The sequence below is a fragment of the Mustela putorius genome, unplaced genomic scaffold (assembly GCF_011764305.1).
Source record: "Mustela putorius furo isolate JIRA1106 unplaced genomic scaffold, ASM1176430v1.1 tig00003853_pilon_pilon_pilon, whole genome shotgun sequence".
NCBI lineage: Eukaryota > Metazoa > Chordata > Mammalia > Carnivora > Mustelidae > Mustela > Mustela putorius.
The window spans coordinates 80,680,687-80,698,885 of record NW_025422005.1 but is presented as its reverse complement, the minus strand read 5'-3'; the positions used below and the strand labels follow the sequence as shown (position 1 = coordinate 80,698,885).

Below are 18,199 nucleotides of genomic sequence, written 5' to 3'. Positions count from 1 at the left end.
TAAAGAGGCCATGATGGCATCTGTCCCCTCGCTGTCAAACCAAGGTGGCCAGGACAGGAGATTGTCCAAAGAACTCTAGGGCACCCCACTCCTTATCTCCACGAAGAAGGAGGCAGGTGAGGCAGAAGACAATGAAAAAGATGTTTTCTGAGATCACGCAGGCCCAAAGACAGGATGCCAGACAAAGGCTGGGCACCTACTCTGCACCTTGCCTGCCAACCCGAGCGATCCCAGGGCCCCACAGGATTTTGCATATAGTCACCCACTTTTCATCCACCTTTACCACCACCCTCCTTGGCCAGTGACCTCTCACTCTCTGCAATTAAAGAGCCCCATGTCTGATCCCCTAAATTCTCTTCTGCCTGGCCCTAATTCTCTGCTCCACAGAGCAGCAGGTCCAGTGTATATCCAGCTGGCCCACTCCTCCCCCACTTGCTGTCTTTGCGCCACTTCCATTCCTTGGACACATCAAACTTTCTCCCACCTCAGACACTGCAAATGCTATTTTTTAACCCTCTCTTCCTTGCACACAACCTGTCTGCCGACCCACCCAGTGCTTCACCTAGGCTCCTTCTGTTCTGCTCAGACCTAGTTTCCATGTCACTTCCTTAACAACATCTTAAGTGTCTTAGAACTCTCCAAGACCACTCAAGAGGACCCTGCTCTGGCCTCTTATATTCCCCCCAGAACTCCAAACTTTCCTGATTACATATATCATAATTTCATTTAACTAATCACTTATGCACCTAAAATAATTAATTTCTGCAAAGTATTTATCTTATTTATTTATCTTATTTATTATGCATCACCAAGGCATAGGACATATGTCTAGCATTTAGTAGGTACTTAATAAATATCTATGGAAGAAAGAAGGGGAAGAGGGAGGGAACAGCAAGAAGAGAGGGCTATTTTCCAGATCAGGAATTCACTGTTTTTCTCATCCAACTCCTTGAACAGTAAGGTCAAACAACTTAAACTAACTTCGTTTGGCATCATCCGTCCACGGAAAATGATACAGGCAGGAGAGACTTTACTAAAGTCCAAGATCGGCAGGTATCTCTCAGTTCTAGAAGTAAAAATATTGTTCATCCAATTCTTGACTCCCATCTATGTCTTAATTAGGAAGAAAAGCAGCACTGGGCAGTGATGGCCAAAACTGAAGTCCGGACACCAATTTATTCAAACAAGAGACTATATGGATCACATCTCCCATCTGCTCCCATAAATCACTAAAGATATATTTAGAGAACATGTTACAAGTGTATGCATATACAGGCACAAGAACATTTGCCATGATAAAACAATATTACGATGTCTGTTTAAAACATTTTTTTCCTTTACCATGTGAATTCAGTCTTCCAGTGGAAAATACTTTTAAACAAAAAAGAGCCATCTCCTCTTTGTCTGACTTAAATTTCAGACCAGCTCAGCTACACTTCCAGGGGCCTTGCCAACCCAGGGACACTTGATGGATTGCACCGGGGACGGGAACAGGGACACGGAGCAACACAGAACTCCCAGACCTCGTTTTACCTTCCTTTCTCCAGTCCCCTTAAGAGCTGCAATTAGACGTTTAACCCATGACCAATACTGATTTCCGCCTTATCTTCCTTCTCTGCCCTGTGGGGAGGTGTAAATGAACAGAGAAATATCAAAAAGCAGCAGCAGCAGTAGAGAGAGAGGCGGTTGCTTAAAGGCTGAGATAATCCATTCACCAGAAACAGAAATCTCCAGGAGCCAGTCGGTCAAATTTGCCAAACTGACAGGGACCCTCCTTTCACTGAGGACACATCTTGCTGAATATTCTCTTTCTGGATATACTTTCAAGCTCAAGTATACCATAAATGTATCTTAAAGTCTTTGACGTGCATTTACTGGTCAATTAAAGATAGGTACGGCCACTTTTTCTGCTAGGGTTTAACAAGGTTATCTCATGGATGTTGCCTGCTAAAGTTCTGACATGCCCACTGCTAGAAAACACGTTGTTTGGATTGTTTCCCTTTCCCTGTCTAGGGTACCACTAGTCTCAAACTTAAAACAGGATCTTGAGCAGGTTGTCAGTTCTTCAACTTTTTCATCTGTGAAATGGGATAATTCAAAACAATAACATTATTTCAAATGGAACTGTGCATGCTTTCCCAAAATTCAGTTTTAATATGGTTCAAAATGCAGTCTCGTAACCACATTAACAAAAATTGGCAAGTGCTGGCCCTTTAAGGACTAACTTCTGTGAACAGCTAAACATACTTGTCAATAGGCAGTGAAGAGCAATTATTCAAATGGTAGCAGATAGTTCACACCTGAAAGCAATTTCTTATTTTAAGTAAGGTAAACATTCCCTTGGACTTCAGTATAGGTGATTGTTTTGCTCTTCTAACAATGTTCTGCCAACTGGGCTACCAACATCAGCCCAATCTAAGTGCATTCATCTACAGGGTTTTCTTGCACATTCTCCCATTCTTACCCATTCTGCCCCAGGGATGCCCAGTATGCATGATCTGTAGGGTTGACTGCAGGAATGAAGGGACAGGGATAGTACCATCCGCCACTTTCCTCCTATCTCACCTCCCATTCCCCAACACAGTCTGAGCCTCCAACCACCTTCTACAGCAGGCAAATGTGTTTACCTCATTATACAGAAACTCTCCTAAGGACAATTTTTCATCACTTAATTAATAAAACAGGCACTCTGTCTGAATCAGAATACAGAAGCTCCTCTACTTGATCACAGATTAGTGCTGAAAATCTTACTCCTAAATCCATTTATTCATAGACACAGAGGGACATTCTACTTCCCATTTTTTTTAAATATATTTTTATTTATTTATTTGACAGACAGAGATCACAAGTAGGCAGAGAGGCAGGCAGAGAGAGGAGGAAGCAGGCTTCCCGCCGAGCAGAGAGCCCGATGCGGGGCTCGATCCCAGGACCCTGGGACCATGACCTGAGCCGAAGGCAGAGGCTTTAACCCACTGAGGCACCCAGGTGCCCCTCTACTTCCCATTTTTGTAACGCCTAAGTGGGACCAGTAAAATCACCGAGCTGACAAAGCTGGAACATCTTTCTTCTGAGATAAACTGTGTTCTCATTTCCCCAAAAGTTCCTAAATTTCTCTACAAGTTTGTAGGTAACGGAGTGTCTGAATGCAGAGCCTATTTTGTCAAATTTCCTAGCTTCCAGTATTTTGGCAGGTGGAATTTTCCATTATTTTCATATATGCGTCCTAACAAGCGTTCTCGGCTAAGGGCTGTTCCATCTCTGTTGCATTTGATGCTTTGCCTCTGCCGTTTCTACATCCTCTGCCTTTAGACTGATCATCACCTTCAGGCCCACAAAGTGCTAGAAAACAGGATCTGCAGAACCAGAGAGGAGTATGTCCTGAGGAATGGCTTATAAATGTAAAAGCAAGATGGGCCGGCTCTGTGTTCAGAGGGATCCTTCCTGGTTTTTTGTTGTTAATGTTTTTGTTCTGTTTCCTCTAGAACTTTAGGTAAAGGTTCAACAGATGAATAACCCATAAAAAGTCGACATTCACTTTAGAATTAAATTGAGCATTTCACTAAAAAATAACATGTGTCCTTTAGATATAATGACCCTTAAAACAATAGCCATTACTCATAAAAACAGACACATAGACCAGTGGAACAGAGTAGAGAGCCCAGATGTGGACCCTCAACCCTATGGGCAAATAATCTTTGACAAAGCAGGAAAAAATATACAGTGGAAAAAAGACAGTCTCTTCAATAAATGGTGCTGGGAAAACTGGGCAGCTATACGTAGAAGAATGAAACTTGACCATTCTTTTACACCGTACACAAAGATAAACTCAAAATGGATAAAAGACCTCAATGTGAGACAGGAATCCATCAGAATCCTAGAGGAGAACATAGGCAGTAATCTCTTCGATATCAGCCACAGCAACTTCTTTCAAGATATGTCTCCAAAGGCAAAGGAAACAAAAGCGAAAATGAACTTTTGGGACTTCATCAAGATCAAAAGCTTCTGCACAGCAAAGGAAACAGTCAAAAAAACAAAGAGGCAACCCACGGAATGGGAGAAGATATTTGCAAATGACAGTACAGACAAAAGGTTGAGATCCAGGATCTATAATGAACTCCTCAAACTCAACACACACAAAACAGACAAGCATATCAAAAAATGGGCAGAAGATATGAACAGAGACTTCTCCAATGAAGACATATAAATGGCTATCAGACACATGAAAAAAATATTCCTCATCACTAGCCATTAGGGAGATTCAAATTAAAACCACATTGAGATACTACCTTACACCAGTTAGAATGGCCAAAATTAACAAGACAGGAAACAACATGTGTTGGAGAGGATGTGGAGAAAGGGGAACCCTCTTACATTGTTGGTGGGAATCCAAGTTGGTGCAGCCTCTTTAGAGAACAGTGTGGAGATTCCTCAAGAAATTAAAAATAGAACTTCCCTATGACCCTGCAATTGCACTCCTGGGTATTTACCCCAAAGATACAAATGTAGTGAAAAGAAGGGCCATCTGTACCCCAATGTTTATAGCAGCAATGGCCACGGTCACCAAACTGTGGAAAGAACCAAGATGCCCTTCAACGAACGAATGGATAAGGAAGATATACACTATGTCCATATACACTATGGAGTATTATGCCTCCATCAGAAAGGATGAATACCCAACTTTTGTAGCAACATGGATGGGACTGGAAGAGATTATGCTGAGTGAAATCAGTCAAGCAGAGAGAGTCAATTATCATATGGTTTCACTTATTTGTGGAGCATAACAAATAGCATGGAGGACATGGGGAGTTAGAGAGGAGAAGGGGGTTGGGGGAAATTGGAAAGGGAGGTGAATCATGAGAGACTATGGACTCTAAAAAACAATCTGAGGGGTTTGAATTGGTGGGTGGGTGGGAGGTTGGGGTACCAGGTGGTGAGTATTATAGAGGGCACGGATTGCATGGAGCACTGGGTGTGGTGAAAAAATAATGAATACTGTTATGCCGAAAATAAATAAATTAATTAATTAAAAAAAAAAAAAACAATAGCCATTATTTGTGAGTGCTTACTGTGTGCCAGGCACTGTGCCAAGTGCCTTTCTGACACATCATATTTAATCCTCAAAACCACCATAAAGATAGATATGATTATTTCCATTTTCAGGTGAAGAAATTGAGACTTAAGAAATGAAGTAACTTTGCACGGTGACAGGTGCAAGTGATAGAACTAGATCTGTCTGACTCCATCACATAGGCCCTTAATGAACATATTATACTGTCTCTCAGGGGTTTGGAAAGGATTTTGTTAATCATTAACAATGTATTCTTCTACTGTGCGCTACTGCAAGAGTCTATCTGCAGGTCTGTGGTCCTTTTCTTCTCTAGTCCATTATCCATCCAGCCATCAGAAAGCCATCTCCCAAGGAGTAATTCTGAAACTATTTGCATCAGAATCACCTGTGGGAATGCAGTTGCCAGACCCACCCCTGAGATACTGAATCAGAATCACCTTCGTTTTTAATAAGCACACTAAAATTTGAGAACCACTTACATCAGTATATCATCTGTTCACAATCTTCAAACTGTTTTCCCAAAAACTATGACATATACTATTTGTGACAGGCTGAGTAGTGGCCTCCCAAAGATGCCCACATCCCAGTCTCTGACATATCTGAACACGTCACTTCACAAGGCAAAAGGGACCTTGCAGATGTGATTAAGGATCTTGAAATGGGGAGATGATTACCCTGAATCATCCAGGTAGGCCCAAGGTCATCACAAGGGTTGTTAGAAGAGGGAAGCAGGAGACTCAGAGAACGTAACAAAGGGGACAGCTGAACCAGGCACTGGAATGATGGGGATTGAGGGCAGCACACAAGACAAGGAGTACAAGCAGCTTCTAGAAGCTGGAAAAGGCAAGGACACCAGATTCCTCTTTCCTGGAGCCTCCAGAAGGAATGCGGTAGCCTGCCGACCCATTCTAGACTTCTTACCCCCAGACCGAAAGAGAATACGTTTGTTGCTTTTGACTACTAAATTCGTGGCCATTTGTTACAGCAACAATAGGAGGCAATCCTCCCTAGGTCCCTGATGGGCTGAGTCCTTCTTAGCTCACCCTTCTTACTTCTCATCTCTCCACCTTAAACTCTACGCTCCAGTAATGCCAAACCACAGCCAACTCCCCAAATATGCCTAGCTCCTTAATACTGTACTTGGACATTTGTTTCCCCCCAAACTTGTCAGCCGAGGAACACCAATTTATCCTTGTAAGATGCCCAGACGTCACTCCCTAATACCTAGAGATGGAACTAATTCTCTCCTCTGTAATGGAACCTGGAGATACACACACACACACACACACACACACACACACGGTGTTGTTCATATCACATTCTGCTATAAATACCTGAAGCCCACAACTACAACCCATTCATCTGTATATCCCCAGGCCCATTCACAGTGCCTGGTGCAGGGTAAATGCTCAATAAAAGTTAACTGAATTGAACTAAGCCCTGAGTTGTTGTCTAGGAAGCTGTAGATGTATTCCCAAATGCCACCTTTAAGGAAAGCATTTAACAATGTCCTATTTTATAACTTCCCTCAGATCCTGTATCACTGCTTATTTTCCCACATATCCTCAGTGATAACAAATTCCTATCCTTTTGAAAGGTCTGGTTTGGGGAGGTAAAAAACAAATGAGTACTCTACAAAAATATCTACTAACTAAAGACGATGATCCGGCCATAGTGTATGATTTTAGATCAAAATGAATCAAAGCTGTCATAGTGTATGACTCGTAGACCAGCTCTGACGGCACTGACGGTATACGAGTTCTGGTATTTTAGTCTTTTAAAGCCAACAAAGTATTTATGATTATATTATCAAAGTATACTATTCTGCCAAAAAGCCAAAGACATGACTCTCATACAAAATAGAATGAACCCATTTAACAGGATTTCTAGAACTCATAAGCTAATGAGGAAAGCTGTAAGAAGGTGAGTGGAGCTACTGCTCACAAGGTGAGCGCTTGTGGAGCTGGGCAGTTATAGGAAACTTAATAAAGGACTGTTAAAATACGCTTGTTGAATCAGATACAAAACTGATTAGTGTCCTATGAGGCACTAAACCAAAACCTTTATGATTACCTTATCTGCCTACCAAAAATAATATCCATCAAATCGTTTAGACACAAACCTACAAGTCAACATAAAACTTCACCTAGTTCAAGCCCTTAAGTAATAGTAGATAAGAGTACACTCTCACAGAAAAGAAAATAAACCAAGAATGGATACATGGTTATCCTCATAGTCTAATTTACAGGTTGGGATAATTTTTGTATTTTAAATATTCTTAAATTGTATTTAAAAAAAAAACCAGATAACAAAAATGGCATCTGATTAGCACCACAAAACTTCAAAGGAAACAAAAACACCGGGGAAATCCGGAGATTCACACAGAATTGGGCCTTGAAGAAGAAAAGGATAAGCAGACATCAATAGAGTTTTAAGTATCATTTTTTAATACATTAAAACCACATTTCTCTCCAAAGAAATGACTCTAATATTTTTAACAAAAAAATGATTTAAAGAGACTTAAAAGTTCACTCTACTTTTCCAGAACTATGCCTATTCTAAAAATCAAGGTACAGCTGCACATCCTATTTCCATACTGTGAATCCAGAATTCTCTTCTGCCTGTAGTTCAGCTGCTCTCCAGCACCCGTGCTAGCCCCTGGCTTTCCTCCCTCCTGGTCCTCCCCGTACTGTCCCTGCACTTCAACTGCCCCGAACTGCTTTCCACGAGCCACACGACTTGGCCTCTCATTACTTCCTTACCTTGTGCACACGTGTGTACACACACACACACACGCATGTGCTCCAGCTCTGAGAAACTCTGGAAGAGATGCTACTTCAATGTTACAGGAGTGATGGAATAACAACACTAAAGGGAAGCTCCAGGGAGATGAAGACGAACAGAAGAAAGAAAAGAATGACTGAAAGCTGGGGGCAAAATACTGGAGGCTGATCAAGCAAATAGATCCAGAGGAGTGGATAATCGTCAGGCTGTGCACGGAGGCACACGGGGTATGAAAAAGGCACTGCTCCCCGCTGAACCTGTACACTAGCTTCACATCCCACATGCCCTTTGCTCTATGTGGTCTGCCTCTAACTTTCCAAACTTCGCGTAACACAGTCTTCTCTTTGGTTGCCTTTCAGTAACCACCAAGTCACAGAGAGTCTTTTGGCACAGTATTTGTTTATAGTCTCTGAAAGCTATGTGAGTGTGGACGGCTATTCATTGTCCTCTTATGGATTCATTAAAATTAGATTCACTAAGTGTGAACTCTGAGAAATGTTAACTGTGTTTACAATTAACGATTTAAATAAAGCACGTTAATATTTTACATTACTATTTACTGACTATTAAGATCTGCTAGAATGGCAGAAACTATACTTCGCTTAGCTAAGAATATTAGAATACTCTGCATTCATATCTGCTAGCCTTCCAGCTTGGCTGTAATGTAGTTACATAAGTTTTAAGATAAGGAGATTTCTCACTCCTTTTGTATTTCCACTGTGGACCACAATGTCTGAGGAACATGGTAGGCCCATGCAGTAACTGACAACGGAAGGAATGTTAAATAAATGGGCCGTGGGATGAACAGAAAGTAGAGTTCTTCAATTTTCAAACTTTTTTTTGAAACGTGGAGCTGCTTTAAAAATGTATACAAAATCCCAATACATAGAAGAGATGAAAGTGGATGGCTCCGAGAGAACCCGAACAATGTGTGGGCATCCTTCTCTTCCCATTCTCTCCACCTCCCACCAACATAGCTCAAGGAAAAAGTGGCATCAGAAACATCTTCCTGACAGACCAGGGTAGGAAGTTACTGTTTAAAAAAATTAGCTCTGGTGCCTTTTCATACTTTTTTTCCCCCTACCTCCATAACAACTTCTAACAGGGTAAAACAAGACTGTATACCATCTCAAATTTTGTTTGCCAGGTCTGTGATGTCTCATGAAAATGTGCAGAAGTTGTCAATCACTTTGGAAGTGAAAAGTTCAACCAGATAACATATTGCTGGGTTCTTTTCCTTTTCCTTTTCTTTCTTTCTTTCTTTTTTTTTTAAAGTCATTGGAATGCTTTAAAAATCATTCTTCTATTTCACAGGCATCTGTGACGAGCGAAAGTACTGAGTTCTGTCAAGTTCACATGAAACGGAAATTCACAGAAGTCAACACTTCCAATCAATGCAAATGATCTTGATGGAGAAATTGACAAGATTTACTGAAGGATGTATCCAGATGCCTTCTCTTGTCAGGCCACAGAATCCCAAAGCTCTGTTATCTGTCATTAACTGGGGGACCCAGGAAGTGGTACAGCGGGTAAGGGCAGGAGCAGGAAAAAAAAAAAAAGTTTAAGACAGGATAAAAGAGCAATTTGAAAATCATTACTTCTTAACAATGAACACAGCTATTATTCTGAACCCCAAATCACGGATGTGATAGTCAAAAAGACAAAAGAATAGCAGGGTAAATTGTTGAAACAAATCTCTTTATAGTCGATAGTAAAAATCTCATTGCAATTCAAAAGATAAATGGCAATTAAGTAGTTTCTGTTAAGTGTTTATTGTTCACCTTTTATGTGGGTGGCCTTTTAAGTGATTTTCTTTTTAAAGGAAAAGAGAAAGTTTGTTCTTTCCAGCATTTGAACCAAACATGATGCAAATGCGTGCAACCATCAATTTTAAAATAATAATCGTCTTGATTTTCTAAGCCGATAAACCAACTACTATACACCACTTCCTTTTCAGGCTGTTGTTTGCTTGGCTTATCACAGTTAACTGTTGCACTGTGACTCCGCATGAAGACGGTAATGTAATTAAATCCTATTAACACATCAGGAATAAAGCCCCTTAATGGGCACACAAGGCTTTGAGAGGCAGCTCGTTCCTGAGCAGATTTAATATCCTTAAATTAAGCAAGTGTGAATGGGAAGATGAATCTTATTAAAAACTTAAATCTGATTATATTTGAAAATTATTGGTTTCTTAATGTAATAAATTATCCAATACAGACTAGAACAAATAATATGTCCTAGCTTCCCATAACTCCACTCTATAACAAGTGACAAAAGAAATTATATGTGACTGTGGGGCAAAAAGAAAGGTCTTTTTATAAAAGTCATTTTGCATAATGAAATACCTAAATCATTTTAATAAACATTTGGGGGGAAAAAAGTGCAAATGACACAGTTGGAGAGGGAATCATTTACCCTATTCAGAAAGGGAATGTGGAAATAGTGATGCTAATGTTTTTTTTTTAAATTGTCATTCTGGCCAATTTGTTGTAAATTCTGAAAAGAAAAGCTGCAGCTTATGTTGTTGGTAGCGAATTCCTTCTCCAGAAGGCTAATGCAAATGTAAGCCATCTGCCACGCATTCTGCTGAGAAAGCTGGAGTCGCAAACAATGGGCCAACAGTCTCTGAATACTAACACACACACTCCGCAGGCAAGAAAAGTTTGCATTTTCCCCAAAGGTATACTTTTGCATTGCCTCCTTTCCCATCATCACCGGGACCACCAGGCATCCACCCGCACCACCCCCCCGCCCCAGCCCAACTGGCACCAGGCAAGCTTGCACACGATTAGTCTGATGATGTTCGCAAGGAGAGGCCCCAAGAGAAGCATTTCTGTTCAAACTGACTGAAGCAGGAATGCAAGACCTGTTAAATTATTTAACCAGACAAATGCTTCACAGTGTGCAGTTTTTGACTTAATCCTATTTTAGCGAAATCTGGCGTCGCCCATTGCACTACACGATGGAGCATCGCCTGGGTTTTATCCTTTTACGACTGGACCCTTCCAGAGGGCTCAGGAACACCGTCCTCAGCTCCTCTGAAAGCTGCCGCCTCACCAGCAGATGGGTGCATTAAACAGAACGCACCGGGCATGCGGGCACTGCCGGGAGCCGGCATATGAAACCAGGCTCTGCTCGCACACTTTCAAGTAATTCTTTCCACTCCATTCGAGGAAACTGGAATGTTCGGTTATTTGGCAAGTGTGCCCAAATGGCTCATCCAATGACATGATGAAACATTTTAAATATTGTTTGGAGCTTGGTGATGGGGCAGAGGGACAGACGACTCCCAGTGAAAAGCCATCAAACAAATGCTAGCTGCTTCTCTCCAGATCTGGCTTTCATCTCCATCTCTTCTTGCTCCCATTACCATGCTCCCTCCGGCCTCTTGCTGGAGGTCTCTCAAACTTGCCAGACTGTATCTTCTCTTGCTGCCTGTGCACAGCTGCTTTCACTGCCTAGTATGCCTTCCCAAGACCCTCCCCACTACGGGGTCCAGTGTTTGCTCTAGAGTCGGACTTCCTGGGTTCAAATCCCAGCTTCCTCGCTTGGTAGCACTGTGGCTGTGGACACGTTGCTTCACTTCTCCATGCCTTGGTTGACCCAACTGTAAAATCAGCATATTAAGAAGCTAACCAACATGGAAGACTAACTAGGATAAGACATGTAAAGCACTTGGCATGGTATCTAGAGTAACATGGGTTCGATCACGTTGCCTGTCATTATCCCTTCTTTTGTGGAACCTCAAGGCTCTCATCTGCCATGCCTTCTCTCTCCCTCCTTAACGTTTGTTATTCTTTCTCTGCATGACATCATGCTTCTGTGCAAGTCCAGGCTCATGTTGCGGCATTCATCATACACTTTAATTAGGTGCTTCTATATGTTTTCTCTGTGAGGCTGTAAGTTTCTTAAGAGCTTATTCTTACTCATCTTTGTATCCACGAGGCTTAATATAGTACCAGGCACATAAAAATTGCTTCATAAATATTTATTAATGAAACATAAGAATTAAGGAATGAATGAGTTTAGTAAGAGCTGGATTAAGCATATAAACCAAGATAGGGAGGAGATAAATGTTTCCCATCATATATTTAATAGTGAAGGACGTTCAGGTGTTGAGGAGGACATAGAGAAACTGGAACGTTTAATACATTGCTAATGAGAGCGTAAATTGCCTCAATAACTACAGAAAACTAGCAGTATCCAATAAAGCTAAATATATAACTACCTGATGGCCCAGCAATTCCACTATTTTATACCCCACAGAAATGAATGAATATATTCACAAAAAGATATGTAAAACATGTTCATAGCAACTTTATGCATAACAGCTTCAAATTTGAAACTACACGAACACAGTATCCCTCAGCAGGAGAATGGATGAAAAATGTCGGCAGTACATTTATATAATGAAATACTACCCTAGAATTTTAAAAGTGGGGGAGGATGTTAGGGGATGCAGGAGTGCTCCTTATCCTCGGTTTTTACTTTGTACAGTTCCAGTTACCCTTGGTAAACTGTGGTCTGGAAGCAGGAGATGCTCCTTTTTTTTTTTTTTTTTAAGATTTTATTTATTTATCTGACAGAGAGAGATCACAAGCAGGCAGAGAGAGAAACTGGAGGAAGCAGGTTCCCTGCTGAGCAGAGAGCCCGATGTGGGGCTTGATCCCAGAACCCTGGGATCATGACCCAAGCTGAAGGCAGAGGCTTAACCCACTGAGCCACCCAGGTGCCCCAGGAGATGCTCCTTCTTATGTACCATCAGAAAGTCAAGTAGCCTAAAAGCAAGTCACAATGCTTACATCATTCACCTCACTTCATCTTGTAGGCATTTTATCATCTCAGATCATCACAAGAAGGGTAAACACAGTATAATAAAATATCTTGTGGGGGGAGAGACCACATTCACATAACTTTCACTACAGTATATTATTGTAATTGTCTATTTTATTATTGGTTATTGTTGATAACCTCTTATTGTATCTAATTTAGAAATTAATCTTTATCCTGCATATGTGTGTCCAAAAAAAAACAGAATATATAGGATTTAGGACTATCTGTGGTTTCAGGCATCTACTATGCATCTTCTAAAATAAAGGGGGTTACTACACAGATATAAACAAAAATAGAAATGAATCCACAAAATATTATGCTAAGCAAAAGAATCCAGACATACAAACGTATATATTTTATTATTCCATTTTTATGAAGTTCAAGAACAAACCTAATGTATGATAGCAAAACTCAGAGGAGTGATTACCTCAAGGGGGGAACTTCCTGGGGTGAAAGAAGTGTTCTGTATCTTTGGTCTGATGGTGATTAACACAAATATATACATTTGCAAAAATTTACTGGGCAATATACTTCAGGTTTGTGCACTTTACTCTGTATAAATTACTTCTCAAAAAAATTGTCGTAAGATTGCTGGCAGGCACATACACTGATACAACTTTTCTGGAGTGCTGTCTGGCAATATATATTGAAAACATCCCAATACCAGTGACTCAGAAATTCCACTTCTAGGAATTTATCCAAAGAAAATAATTAAATGCACAAGTATATATGCATGAGGATATCTATTGGCCTAAAGTTTATAATAGCAAAAACTGAAAATACTGTGAGCATTTAATGGTGTGGAATGCTGCACAATGAAATACTAGGATACCACAAAATATTATTAAGTGGAAAAAAGGTAGGTTACAGAGCAGGACTTTGGTATGATCTTATTTTGTTAACACATAAGCCTACATATATATACAAATATATATGTACATATTTGCACAGAAAAAAGTCTCCAAGAATGCACAAACAAGGCACTACAATAGTTTTCTCAGGATGGGATGTCAGATGATACAGTTGGTTTGTTTTTTTATATTGCTTTTCTATTTTTTTTTTTTACTATGACTATTTGTCAGTATGAAATTTAAATAAATACATCAATACATGATAGCCGGATACATATAAATGTGTGTGTGCAGACATCCATTCAGAAGAAATAAGTCAACATGACCTAAGGCCATAAATGATACAAGAAGGCTGCACTCTCTAAGTAAAAAGTTGTCTTCACAAAGCAAGGAGACTACAGGCCCACTCTCTGTAAGACAAAGTTAAGTCCTGCCTGACAAGAACAGGAGCAATCCCTGGGGGACAGCATTTTAAAAGACTTGCTCTGCTGGACAGACTCCCCTTAGGAAACATATTTAAGTAATTTATAACCCACTAAAACCCAAAAGATAAAGTATCCTTTTAGATATCCAAGTTGTAATTAGATGAAGCCAAATTTTCACAGTTCAAGAATATGGTTTTACATACACACTAAGGAGGATTTTTAACATCAGATTTTAGAAAATAATAAAAAGTTGGGGGAGAAGAAATAGACAGACACAGAGAGACAGGGATAGAGACAGAGAGGAGATAGAGATGTCTATTTCTAGTCATTGACAGTGAAAAGTCAAGTCTCATTTCTGGCTTTCTCATGTGATCTTGCTTTGTACAGATTTATTTCTTTCCTTCCCTTTGATTTTCTGTTGATTCTCAATGGTTGGATGTAGAGTCACTATGATGCTTTCTGCATTTTTCTCAGTGTGTAATTATTACAACTCAACAACCTGGAATCTCACTAAGACTCCAGCCCATGTAAGCAGCCTTGCCCCATCCTACATGCCCCACAGTGCTCATCAACCTTTTCTCTGTTCCTAGATCTAGATGCCCTGATTCAAACTACAGGTTATACTTTTTACATAATTAAATTTAATTTGGGAGGAAAAACCAGAAACTGATAGAAAAGTTGCAGATATAAAGAGCTTTTTCCATGAATGACTTTAGAGTAAGTTGCAGGCCTGATGCTCCAACAACACAAGAAAACTTTCCTGTTTGTTTCCAACAAACACATTCCCTTGCATAACCACAAAAACCAGTACACTAATACATCACTAATATCTAATCCTCAGAATCCCCTTCAAGTTCCACCAACTGTTCTCATAATGTCTTATACATCAGATAGACAAACTTCAGAATCATGCAGGGCAATTAGCTGTCATGTCTCACCTATCTCTTTCAGTCTGCAAAAGCTGTTCAGTCTTTCCGCTATGACCTCAACATTTTTGAAGACTATAGGCCAGCTATTTTAGTAAGCAACCCTCAATTTAGATTTTTCTGATGTTTCTCATGAAACAGGTTATGCATCTTTGACAGGAATATCACAGAAGTGATGCTGTGTTCTTTTCATTGCATCCTATCAAGGGACACAAAATCTTGATTTGTCATTACTAATGTTCCCTTTGATCACTTAAGTAAGTTATCTGCTAGGCCTCTCCACTGAAATGATTTTCTCCCTCGTAATTAATAAATTGCTGAATATACTGATATTTAAAAGCAGTCAAAGGAAAATAAAAATGAAAAAGACTTAATCAAAAGTAAGAGGTAGGTAAATCAGAAGAAAATAGTTCCACGAAATCCAACGCAGAAGTGACATTTTGGAAATGAGAACATGATCAATCATGTGAAATGTTACAGAATAAGAGATCTAAACAACAGTCATTGGCTTTTGCAACTATAAGGTGAGCGGTGACAGTGGCCAGCCAGTTTCAGGAAAGTAGATGTTGGTAGTTTGAGGACTGAAGGGAACAGATCAAGAGAACATGGGATAGGGTAACCTTAGTTTTTCCAGCCCAAGTCAAGAGGGAAGATGAGAACAGATGGAGTTAGGAAAAAACAAAAACAAGGAAATTATGGGAGTTTATAACTCATGGCTTCTATTTCCTCCATGAATATGTGTCAACAATTGATGAAAACAGGGCAGGGTTGAAGTAGAGGTTTGGGGAAGACATAAAGGTGACAGCAGCCAACCAAGGAGGTTGAGAGAGGGAGATTCCGTGGAAACAAGGTTGCATATTTGCTCAAAGAGAACCTTTCCCTTTGGTCATTTGCCTTTGCCTTAGGTCTCCAAGCCCACTAAGCATAATTTCCTGACTGGAATTCTACTGCTGATGGCTGAATTCTCAGCGTTCTCTATCTCAGAACTGAGATGAAAATAAGATAAAGGAAAGAACTGAGTTACACCACCAGTCACTGGGAAGATGGTCAACGGAGAGTCATGTAACAGGTGATTGTTTTTAAAGTGACCCTCTGATACTAAACCAGCTTCTAGTTTTAAGGAACACCATGTTGGCCACATTTCTACTGGTCATATCTGCCTTTTTGGGCTTTACTGACTTCTCCAGTTACTCTTGCCCACCTGTGTCACTGTCTAGACCCACCTCAGGTCAGCATTGGCCTCAGACGGCTGCTGAACCAGCCCACACCCTCTTCAAGGCTTCCCATGCACTACAGGCTCTGATATCTCAACTACTTATCTTGCTCCACTGCTCTGAGCAAGAAACTATATAGTGTTTTCCTATATTCACTTCAAAAAGCTCTTTGTTGTTGTTGTTGTTGTTGAATCATAATCTTATGTTCATACATAATGAAAGGCTATGCTATTGGTAGCCACAGAAAATCCTCACAATTTTTAAATCCCCTGGCATCTCTTTCTCCCACCCCTACCCACCTCCATATATACTTACATGCATACGCACACACACACGTCACATCATTTCTCCCAGACCTGCCGATGGGCTTATGCTATTTCTGTCATACTGAACAATCCGGTTACCAACCCTATGTATTCATGAGCAGTTAACTAGCCAGAAGTTAGAGAAGGGTTAACTGGCACAGTTGAAGATTAGATATATATGGTCTTAAGCTGGTTACTTTTATGCTCTAAACACCTGAGTTCTTGGCCACAGTGTCTGAGCACATTAGTCACACACATTCAGTCCCATTAAAGCCAAATTCCCTCGTGGTCTTTAAGTGGTGTCTGAAATGGTCATAAAACCTTGTCATTACAGAAATATTTTTATATCCAGTGTCATGGTGGGAACCTCTTAGAACATATTTGCATACATTGGACACCGTTGGCCAACCACAGATTCTGGGACACGGTTCTCATTCTCAGCAACACTGCACACTGTCTGAGCCATCGATCCTTTATTTTTGGTGGAAACTGAAAACCTCTACAGGACAACAACAGGCCAGAAAATGAGTTTAGAGCATAGTAATTTATACATATATCACCAGGGCAGGCTACGAACATACATTCATTCTACAGGAACCTTAGGGCCTCCAGCCTTTAATGAGACAAGCAGCAAGTCAAATTGTATTTGAGAAATATTCAGTCTTAAATGTTGATAGGAGACGCTGTTCTTTACAGGGAGCACCTCACAAAAATACTCTGTGCAGACATGAACACAGTTTCCCAACAAGCAGAGGCTGTATCTGTAAGTTTTCTCCTAGCTGTGCAGCCATAAACTTTGCTCCTGTCACAGCAATCACAACCGTTGCTCATTTTAGTTCTAGCTTATAGCTTCTAGACACAAGTATCCAAATACACAATCAGCCCAGTTGCCCCATCTGGTATGCAAAACACAATGCTTCTAGGACAATAAGAGGAGGCAACTTCATGTGCACATGCATGCACACATGCACACACACACACACACACACACACCACTTACTTGGAGGGAGCGATACACATTTTCTTCACATCAGTAAAATCTACTGAAGACTTTTCTTTAGTTTTATGACAACCAAACCGCAAGAAAATAGTAGATAAAGCACAAATTCCAAAAGAATAGACAAAAGCTGCTGTTCTCATTATGAACACCAACGCATACTGTTTTGACCATTTCAGTGAGTTTATGATGTCATAAGGAGGAGTCATTTAAACAAATTTAAAGAAAGATTGACTACCTGCCCTCAATAGCTATTCCTTAACCATACTATATCTAAGACTACATCACACCAAGGCCAAACCCTACCTCTGTGCTCCACTTCTACCCCATTTTACCTTCTCATACCCACTACCTTATACAGAGCTATCACTGGGATAAGGCAGGACCTGAGGAATGACGTCAATGTACCAGCTTGACGTCATTCCTCAGGTCCTGCCATTTTAAAGGGATTCACAGCCACAGCAAAAAGGTACAGATGAAGAACTGGTATCTGGTAGCTAAGGTCTCAGCATGGAAAAAAGAACTCAACTACCCCATCTTCCATTCTAAAGAAGACCTACTCCTAGCCCTTCTGGGACTCACCAAGTGCGTCCCTTGATCCTTGTATACCTGTAGTTGGGGCAATCAAAATTTTACAGAATTGCTGGATTAAATTTTAAATATTGATTCCAACTCACAAAAAGAAAAGGGGAAAAAAAAGAAAAGAAATTCATGTGAGTAAGAAAAAATGGGATGTTGAAGAGAAAAAAAAAAATGTTGGAGCATTTAGCAAGAGCGAACCCCTCCATGTGGA

At 40.4% G+C, this 18,199-nt stretch overlaps 1 long non-coding RNA gene across 1 annotated transcript in view; it reads left to right on the top strand.

Annotated features, from left to right (window-relative positions):
* The first annotated feature begins 15,801 nt into the window (after nt 1-15,801).
* LOC123387284 overlaps nt 15,802-18,199 on the top strand; it is a 35,203-nt gene continuing 32,805 nt past the window's right edge. Inside the window, exon 1 of the long non-coding RNA XR_006601599.1 lies at nt 15,802-15,959. This is a non-coding gene — a long non-coding RNA (uncharacterized LOC123387284). The remainder of the gene's footprint in view (nt 15,960-18,199) is intronic.